At 45.1% G+C, this 11023-nt stretch overlaps 1 pseudogene; it reads right to left on the bottom strand.

Annotated features, from left to right (window-relative positions):
* Positions 1-409: 409 nt before the first annotated feature.
* On the bottom strand, positions 410-10699 carry LOC121803700 (annotated as a pseudogene).
* Between the last annotated feature and the right edge of the window lie 324 nt (positions 10700-11023).

Here is an 11023-nt window from a genome sequence, read left to right as displayed (position 1 = left end):
ATCCAATATAACATGACACATTACCTTTTTAAGGCATTTTTATTACTTACACAACTTTAAATATGCGGCAAATTGCTGTGAATTTTAGTCAAATTCTGAAATGTCTTCGCAACTTTGAAAAGCAGCAGTAAAAAATCATGATTTTTTTTTATCAATTTTCCCAATTGGACTAATTGGGTGAAATTAAATCTAATGTGACATCCAAAATATTCAATGAAGACAACATTACTCGTGAATTTTATTATTTTTCTTAACACACTTAGCAAATAATTCAATTTCATCATTAATTTGAAACATGTTAGCAACAATCACAACATATTACAAATAGAAACTAGATTTTTTTGTCATGGAAAAATTGGGGAAATTGTTAAAATATATTTTTACGACTAATTTTTCAAAGTTGCGAACATATACTAAATATGACAAAAATACATGGTTTCCGGCATAATAATCACACCACATTTGAACTTTTCTAAATATCCATGTTCAAAAGAAATCAGTCATAAATAATGAGATGGAGGGAGTACTATATATACTAAGAAAGCGTCGGAGCCTAGCTTGTTTCCTGCATTGCCGGGTTGGTTCTTGATCGGCTGGAGTTGGAAGTGCCTCTGCTGATGGCCTTCTTGGTTTAGTAGGACTGTATTTCTTAAGTAGCCTATCCTTGTTTTCTTTCCACCATCCTTCTGCCTGCTGCTCTGCAAATCTTCGATAATGAAACATGTCAGCACAACAACTTCACTCTTCTCAGAATGTTTCTTCTTTTGCATGTTTATACCAGAAATTTAACCATGAATCCAATGATCAGCAGCCGCATGCATGTATACGTATTGACAAAAACTTTGGATAAAGGCCATAACTAATGTATGCAGATTGACTAATTCTTACAACTTTAATGATGCTAATGGGACTTGGCATGGAGATTTTTTTCCAGGAGGCAAATGAATCCATCAAGAACTTTATTGCTCAATGATGTTTTGCGTTTCCTTTTCCTATTCAGCTAGCATGGATAATCATCACAGTTTGTAAATTCCTCTTGGATATATATCTCACTCTGATTCAACTGTACTAGTGTAGCAAAAGAAAGAGCAATGGTGCGGGTGCTGGTGCTGTAACTAATGTGCCGGCACTGCACTGAGTGGTACGTGATAAGAATGAAAACTATCTCAGCTTCCATCATTTCGTATTACATATATTCTATGTGCATTATACAAACAGGAAATATGTTACAATTCCTTCAAGCTTCATAAAATCCATATCCAACTTTACATATGAAATACAAGTATATCAGGGTCCATGAGATTACTCAAGGATTGCAAGTGAAAATATAAATTTGAAAAATCAATCCTGCTGAGAAATCAGCAGAGTGGAAGATAGGTGAGAGTTGGATTCATCACAAAGGTCTAAGCTTATTCAACTTTTCTTGGATGTAACAGACTCACACATGGGGCATGGTGATAGTTAGAGCATGCCATTTTTTTTTTAATATGGAAGAGTCTAATACTGACATACCTGAATCTAACCCCTTTGAAGATCTTGGTCCCATTTGCAAGTTGGATGATTGTTACATAGACACCTGGTTCAAATTGTTCGATAACTTCCTTCTGTCCCTCCATTTGAGCGACTTCCGGGGTCCCTGAGCTGGACTGATGGGTAGCTTTTGCATAAGAAACAGCTAATCAATCCATGGGTCTGTGACATGTCCTGAACCGCTGTATTCTCAAGGTGATTTTGATATGCTGGAAATGTAGAGTTGTCATCAGATACTTGCATACGAACTGTTTCCAGAAGAAGCTCAATTTCAGAGTGCAAGAATCAATAACACCCCTCTGAGTATACCGGAGTAGAAGAGTGTGGCGGACTTGGTCTTCTCGAGTACGGGGAAGCAGACTGATATTGAGGCTGAGGCTGTGAAGATGATGGTAGAGTAACCGGCCTTAGAGCATATTGGAGAGCACTGAGTGAACTTGGGAAAGCAACGTCCCTCAGCTGCACAAGAGATGGAACTTGCGATTCACGAACAATGGAATAGGTATCAGCCTTCAGTCCACCACCTCCTGACTTGATCTCGAGGTATTTAACTGGCGCCATAGCTGGGGGGAGCAGAACTCGTGAGGTTTTTGTCTCTTGGTCTATTCGAGAACTAGTAGTAGATGTTTTGCGATAGACAATTGATGAAATGCCCATTTCCGCTGCCTTTTTAAGTTTCATGTAGCAAGAGTCACATACTCGGTGAGGTTTCCCAGGTGTAGGAGCAAGAGCGGCTTTTATTGCCTTCTTTGTACTGCAGTTATGGCAATGCACCATTCCACAGTTATAACAGTTATGCCGTTTTTTAGTAAAACCAAAAGCCTGCCTGCATACTGACTGATCTACTCCAGATACCCACTTGTGGATGCATATACTCGTCGTATAATTTGATCCACATGAGAGATTTTTGTGCTTTAAGTGCTTCCACCAATGTGGGAACATTACGATCTTCAGTGTCACCATGTCCTAGTCTGCCATTGGCTCCTCTCCCCCAAGCAAATACGTCGCCTCTTAAAGTGAGGACTAAACAAGGAGCCTTTCCATCGGATTGCGGGTTTCCTAGCTGACCATATGCATTATTTCCCATACTGAAGACATGAGCTGATGTTGTGAGGCTGTTATGGCCACATGCCAGCTGCATCATGTCAAAATCAATAAGGGCGGAGACACAAGTTGGGAAAAGATAGGCATCCTTGTTTCCATGACCCAATCGATATTTATCCCCATCGCCCCAGGTGAATAACTTCCTAGACGAAACATTTGCTCCTGACTGATTACTAACTTCTATTATTGCAGGCAGCGGTATGCCATACGCCACAGGAGACAGCAACAGTTTTAAGTCCATTTAACGAGCTGACCTCTTTTAGGACAGTTATATGTTATATTTTTAGTTTAAATTGCCAACAGAAGGCCTTCTAAAAGTCCAGAAACTCTTTTGGGAATCCAGTGGCTAACATCATTTCCATGACCAAGATGCCCTGCATTGTGGGCACCATCACCAGATGAAGAGATAGCACCTGTATGAAACTCTCCACAAGCAATGTAATCTATATTTGTAACAGCCAAAAATTCTATTAGCCGAGGACGACTAACGTCCTTTTCGATGCCGTGACCCAGCCTACCCCCGTATTCTTCGCCCCAAGTGAAAACCTCACCTTGTCTTGTAACAAGAGCAATATGCCGATCACCACAAGCAATCTGTTGCACCTCAAGTACTATATTTGTTTCCAATGGTTTCGGAGTCAGTACATCAACCTTTATTGGAATAGGTTTCCCAATTACATTTTTGTCCCCTCCATCAGACCAGATCTCTGATACGAGTCCCCCGATAACAACTCCGATGCTCGAGGACACCGCAAGACAGGAGCAGGAGACAGAGTCCGGGGCAACTCCAACGATAAGCATTCGAGAGCAGAAGGAGTCGGCGCCGGTGAGAACATTGAGGCCGCGAGACAAGATAAAGCCGCCGAGCAAGTTCCGAAGTTGAAGGTCGAGAAGTTTTATTTTGTTTAGTTAAGTCAGCTTTCGTTTTTTTTGAATATTTTGGTTTATGTTGAACTCTATTTAAATTATTGTTGAGTCGGGCCTTAATTATAAGCCCCGTTCGGGTTTTCTTTGCGGTTCTTTCCCGAATGCCTAAGTTAGGTCGAACCGCCCTAGGGTCCGTAGTATAAATGGGATATTTCATTACGATTGCCGCTGATGAATGAAATATTTTTCCCCTAAACAAATCGTGTGCTCCAAGAAATTTTATATTTTCTCTCTTGCTGCAAAGTGGAAAACGTCCACAGATTCAGCAAACTTCGAGAACAATTCTTCGAGGTTGTCGAGGAGTTGATCGCTATCCCTGGCGAGAAGAAGGACTGAATCGTTGCGGAGAACGTCCGTAACATCTGGTGCTTTCATCCCGTAACTCATCATCAACAGCGAACAAGATATCTGATGGCGTCAGATTTTCCGGGGGCTGAAACATCGTCGGCGCTGCATTTAGGTCCAGCGCGACAGCGGAATACAGGCGAGATCGGGGGTAGGCCCCAGTTAACGGACCCGATCACGCGAGGGTTTGAACAACTGAACGCACGATTCGACAAGATGGATCGCCGGGTCGACAACTTGGAACGACTGCCGGCAACCCATGTGGACGGCCACAATACTGATTTTGACGAGGCTGACCATGAGTGGGAAGAATACCGCAGGCACGATCGTGGTGTACGCGAGGGGTACGACCGCCCCTACCGCCAACAGGGCTGTGGTCGTGGAAGACCCTTTCGGGGGGGTCGCGGTGACCGTTTTGGAGATGGTTTTAATCAAGGCCGTGGGAGTAGGACGCGCCAGAGGCCGGGAGATGCGGGGTACAGACCGGGTCGCCGTCGGGATAATTGGGACCCACCTTCCCAGAGGCAGTATGATTGGGACGACGATTGGGACGACGATCGGGCGGGAACTTGCTGGGATCCACCACAACGACGTGACCGTTTTAACCGCCAGGGGTCTGATCATTCTAACACCGTGAAGATGGATGCACCACATTTTGATGGCTCGGATGCGTCCAATTGGATCTCCCGGGTGCAGTATTATTTTGATCATAAGCGCATTCCGGAGGCTGAACGTTTACACTATGTTGTCATGTTGTTTGACCCACCTGCGTCGGAGTGGGTATTTAATTATCGGGATACCAATGGTTTCGCTACTTGGCCAGAGTTCTTGGACGACGTGAGACACAGATTTGACCCGCAGAGCTTCAGGAACTACACGGGTCTGATTGCCAAATTGGTTCAGACGTCCACCGTGGCTGATTATCACGCGACGTTCGAACGCTATCTCAATCGGGTGACCGATTTATCTGAATCAGCTTTGATTCCAATTTTTATTCAAGGGCTCAAGCAACCCTTACAGGAGAAGGTCGAATTGCAACACCCTGACTCGTTAGCGGAGGCGATGGCCTTGGCGCTACGCCTAGCTGCAACGCAGGACGAACGACCTCAGCAGTATTTTGCGTACCCTCGCCGTCAATGGTCAGGCAGGGAGCATCGGCCTACCATAGCCCCTGTTTCAAACCCGAGCCCAGCGACCCAGCCACATGACTCGCAGAGTCGCGACTTGGATAAATCCCGCGCATATCCGATTAGGGTGTCGAATGCTGAAAAGGCGGATAGAGCTCGCCGAGGACTTTGTTATCATTGCCCGGAAAAATGGGTAACGGGCCATATTTGCAAGGTGAAGTTGCTATGCTATATGGACGAGGAAATTGAAGATCCGCAGGCTGAAAATGCAGAAGAGCAGTGTCCCGAGGATGAGATAATCACTGCAGATTTGTCGCACCTTCACGCCTTGGATGGCCGAGGGAGCTCGAAACCATTTATTGTACAGGGGACATTGGGAGACACCACAGTGAGGGTATTGATTGACACGGGAGCTACACTCGACTTCCTCCATCCGAGAATTGCGGAGGGTCTCCAGTTGGAGCTAACACCGATTCGGCCGTTCCGTGTACTTGTAGGTAACGGTGCTTCCTTGCTTTGTACTCATATATCGCGTGGCACGAAATTAACTCTGCAGGGCACCTTATTTTTGGTGGATCTTCATATTCTCGCCCACCATGGACCGGATGTTATTTTGGGGATGAATTGGTTGGAGTCCCTTGGGAAAATTTCTGCGGATTTTGTCAAGAAAACATTGGAATTCACTAAGGCGGGTCAGGCGGTATTTTTACAAGGAATGATGCCCAAACCGAAACAGATTTCCCTGCATTCGTTATGTATGTTGACGACGCAGGCAGCCGACCATGAGTTTTATGAAATTGTGCCCGTCGACCGCAACGTGGAGGCCAATGATTCCATCGCACCGGAGTCCTTTCCTCTTGACCTTCCGGCCGAAATTTTGGAGGTCTTGACAGCGCACCGAGCGGTCTTTGAGCAGCCACGCGGCATGCCCCCCCTACGACCTTTTGACCACAGGATTCATCTTTTGCCCGGCACAAAGCCAGTTAATGTTCGGCCTTACAGGTACCCCTATTTTCAAAAGGCTGAAATTGAGACGCAGGTGCGCGATATGTTGGAGCAGGGCATTATTCGACACAGTCACAGTCCTTTTTCATCCCCGGTGCTGTTGATCCGTAAGAAAGATGGCACATTTCGCTTTTGCATTGATTACCGTGCTCTCAATAAGGCCACAGTACCGGATCACTTCCCTATACCTACGGCGGATGAATTATTTGATGAATTGGGTAGGGCAAGATATTTTACAAAGTTGGATCTTCGCTCGGGTTACCATCAAATTCGAATGAGTGAAGACGACATCTTTAAGACAGCTTTCAGAACTCATGACGGCCATTTCGAGTTCCTCGTGATGCCGTTCGGCCTCACGAATGCCCCTTCCACTTTCCAGGCGGCGATGAATGCAATTTTCCAGCCGCTACTTCGAAAGTGTGTCATCGTTTTCTTCGATGATATCTTGATTTACAGCCCGACACTTGAGCTACACGGCCGGCACTTAGAGGCCGTTCTAGAGCTTCTCAACACAAATAATTTTTTTGTCAAACTCTCAAAGTGTTCATTTTGTAGTGTGACGGTGGAATACTTGGGGCATATTATTGCCGAAGGCCAGCTCAAGGCGGACCCCGCGAAATTGAGCGCGATGACCGCGTGGCCTACGCTAAGAACGGTGAAGCAATTACGGGGTTTCTTGGGATTGACTGGCTACTATCGCCGGTTTGTTGCACATTATGCTATGATAGCGGCGCCTCTCACTGATTTGTTGAAAAAGGAGGCGTTTTTGTGGTCACCCGAGGCCGAGACTGCATTTACAGCGCTGAAGACGGCAATGACCTCGGCACCAGTCTTACAACTTCCAAATTTTGAATTGCCTTTTTGTGTGGAAACGGACGCATGCGATGTGGGAATTGGCGCGGTACTAATGCAGCTCGATCATCCTATTGCTTTCTTTAGCAAGAAATTGGGCTCTCGTAGGAGGATAGCATCGACATATCATAAGGAACTCTATGCCATCGTGGAGGCGGTACAAAAGTGGCGTCAATATTTATTGGGGCGTCAGTTCATTATTAGAACCGATCAGAGAAGCCTAAAGGAATTACTGCAGCAGGTGGTTCAGACCCCAGATCAACAGCTCTACGTCAGAAAGCTTATGGGATACAAGTTTGTGATCGAATATAAACGTGGAATCACAAATAAAGCGGCTGACGCGTTGTCCCGCCAACACGATTCAGCAGAATTACAGCTCAAAGGATCGTCCAGTGAGACCTCAAGCGTCGTGGCAGCTTCAATCCCACTGCCCGTGGCTGAGGAGCAGTTGCTGGTGGCTGTTTCCAAGCCCATACCAGATGTAATGCGGGAGCTCCGAGAGGAGACTGCGTCATTGCCAGATTTGGTGGAATTGGCGGCTAAGATCAGAGCGGGAGACGCACCACCCCATTTGGCGTGGGCGGACGGTTTGATATATTATCATCGCAGGGTGCTCGTGAGCGCGGATTCCAAGACAAAACGAAGATTATTGAAGGAGCATCACTGCTCGCCGATTGCGGGGCACCCGGGACACGAGAGAACCTTCCGTTTGTTGGCGGCGGGATTTTATTGGCCAAAGATGCGCAAGGATGTAGTGACTTTTGTGAACGAATGTGTGGTGTGTCAGTCCACGAAATACTCCACTCGGAAGCCAGTCGGATTGTTACAGCCACTGCCAATTCCATCACAAGTTTGGGAAGACGTATCGATGGATTTCATCACCGGGCTTCCCCAATCCCGCGGATATACCTCTATTATGGTGGTGGTGGACAGGCTATCAAAATATGCCCACTTTGCGCCCCTACCCACCAGATTCGACGCACTGCGAGTCGCTCAACTTTTTGTGAATACGGTGGTCCGACACCACGGCTTCCCTAAGACCCTAGTTTCGGATAGAGATTCGGTTTTCCTTAATGCTACTTGGGCTGAAATGATGCGTTTGAGTGGCACCACACTTCATTTTTCTACAGCCTATCATCCACAGTCGGACGGTCAGACGGAGGTTCGCAATAGGGGTTTGGAGCAATATCTGCGGGCTTTTACAGCAGACAAGCCCTCGAAGTGGGCAAATTTTTTACCATGGGCTGAGCTAGCCTTAAATTGTTTTCATCATTCAGCGTTGGGCACGTCTCCTTTTCGCGCCTTGTATGGGAGAGACCCACCGTCATTAGTAGCATCCCCACCGTCGGCGAGGACACCTCCTAACGTGGCAGACATTATCAGACAGAGGGGGGAGTTATTGGTGACCCTGCGTCAGAATCTCTTGCGGGCACAGCAGCGGATGGCTGATGGAGCTAACCGCCACCGCCGACACGTCGAGTTTGAGGTCGGGGATGTGGTTTGGCTGAAGCTGCAGCCTTACCGGCAGTATTCGGTGGCGAAGCCGTTATCTGCAAAGCTAGCCCCGAGGTACTATGGCCCTTTCGAAATTCTGGAGAGAGTGGGGCCGGTAGCTTACAAATTGCGGCTGCCGGAGGGTAGCAAAATTCATAATGTATTTCATGTGGGCCTGTTGCGGGAATTTGTAGCTGGGGATGGTGATGTGGATGGAGTTACACTTCCACCTGAGTTTGTGGGAAGTAGGCCGGTGGTACGGCCAGTAGTAATATTAGATGAACGAGTCAGTTGGCGTGATGGAAAGCCGGAAAAACAGGGCCTGGTCAGGTGGGAGGATGACGATTCTACACCTACTTGGGAGCCTATGGAGGAGATGGGTCGTCGGTTTCCAGAAATTCACCTTGTGGGCAAGGCGATTCCTAACGGAGGGGGGGTTGATACGAGTCCCCCGATAACAACTCCGATGCTCGAGGACACCGCAAGACAGGAGCAGGAGACAGAGTCCGGGGCAACTCCAACGATAAGCATTCGAGAGCAGAAGGAGTCGGCGCCGGTGAGAACATTGAGGCCGCGAGACAAGATAAAGCCGCCGAGCAAGTTCCGAAGTTGAAGGTCGAGAAGTTTTATTTTGTTTAGTTAAGTCAGCTTTCGTTTTTTTTGAATATTTTGGTTTATGTTGAACTCTATTTAAATTATTGTTGAGTCGGGCCTTAATTATAAGCCCCGTTCGGGTTTTCTTTGCGGTTCTTTCCCGAATGCCTAAGTTAGGTCGAACAGCCCTAGGGTCCGTAGTATAAATGGGATATTTCATTACGATTGCCGCTGATGAATGAAATATTTTTCCCCTAAACAAATCGTGTGCTCCAAGAAATTTTATATTTTCTCTCTTGCTGCAAAGTGGAAAACGTCCACAGATTCAGCAAACTTCGAGAACAATTCTTCGAGGTTGTCGAGGAGTTGATCGCTATCCCTGGCGAGAAGAAGGATAACTGAATCGTTGCGGAGAACGTCCGTAACAATCTCTCCCCAAAGAAAAACATCACCAAGGCCCAGAACTTTGACTTGAGCAACTAGGACTACTCGAGACACTAATCAGGAAACCATCTGCACAACTTGTCCTTTGCATACTGTTACATTCAGACCCAACATGTGAGCTTGAAGAACTGACGCTACTATCACGAGAATCAGTGGACACTCTGAGCGGTGTACCTTCTAGTGCTCCGAATGTGCGATTATCTTGAGAGATATCACCCCCACCATGTAACTGAAAACACATGTGTGAATCAGAACAGGAACAACAGGACTGTAGTCAATGTTTAATCAAATTTATGTGGATCAGAATTTGAAGATTTATTTAAAAAAGATACTCCCTCCATCCCACAAGAATATGCACTTTTGGCTGGGCATTAGTTTTAATGCACAATTGGTAAAGTAAGAGAAGCGAAAAGAAAGTAATTAAAATATTGTTAGTGGAGAATGAGTCCCACGTCAATAGAGGGAAAATTTCCAAAACGAAAGTGCATATTCTTGTGGGACGGAGGGAGTATTAGGGTAGCAACTTTGTTAAATTCATGGAAGTTCATGTCAAAAAGTGGACATAATAATGCTCTCTAAAATAGATGGAAACAATGGTATAACTCTAGGGGATAATAGCTATAACGAAATTACATCATTAAAGTCGCTTTTTGTACGCCTACTGCGTGATTGGCCAGTTGATATTAAAGATTTCAGACCAGCATTCCAGATTTCAGCCTCAACTTTGTCCTTGCAGATCTGTAAAGGACGAGACGGAACTAGTGTGTTTTCTCAATGAAATATTCACTTCAATTATTGAAAACAAAAAAAAAGAAGAATTCTGACCAGATCAAGAGATCTCTCTCCGTTATGATGTATCAATGAAAATGACAAGTACTCCTTCTCTGGACGCAAAAATCTTTTGAAAACAGGCTATACAATACAGAGATACATGACAAACAAAAACAGCATTCTGAGTTCAACCAGTTTCTCCATGTGATAAATTATTTTGTTGAGGCAGTATAATCATAACTCATTATCAAGATATATACTCCCTGATCATGGTAATTCGGTAACTCACAGTTCTCTGTTCTTGAATAATCCGTGAAACAGAAGATAATGTTAGCTGCCTTTCTGATCCATGCAAGTACCAGATTAATGTTGCTTCATCCTGGAAACAATAAAACCCCTATCTTGTTACTCATACTTCCTGAGAAATCATTAAATATAAATAAACCAAAGCGAATTGGCTGGAACAATCTATCAGGCATGACGAAGTTGATGTCGGTGCCATCCATTTCGCTTCGCATAAACTTGAGCACTACGCGACCCCAAACCCTCCTCACTGCCTTCGACACCAAAAGAAATATATTCAATGGTGTAGCTAATTAAGCTATTATATATCTCACACAAGATTTATTTTGTGATAATGGAAATTTCCAGACTTATCATAATTGTCACATATATTTCAATGTTCATTGAATATTTTGAAGACGTGAAAATTTTATGTATAGTTATTTTTCAAGTCCACAAGTTAAAAGCTTACTATATAATAGCGATGCGATTGCTACATATTTAAAGAAAAGTATAGAAACTGGTTTTGTCTCTTTTATGCGCCGAAA

The sequence above is a fragment of the Salvia splendens genome, chromosome 5, assembly GCF_004379255.2.
Source record: "Salvia splendens isolate huo1 chromosome 5, SspV2, whole genome shotgun sequence".
NCBI classification, from domain to species: Eukaryota; Viridiplantae; Streptophyta; class Magnoliopsida; order Lamiales; family Lamiaceae; genus Salvia; species Salvia splendens.
This window is presented reverse-complemented; position numbering and strand designations above follow the sequence as displayed.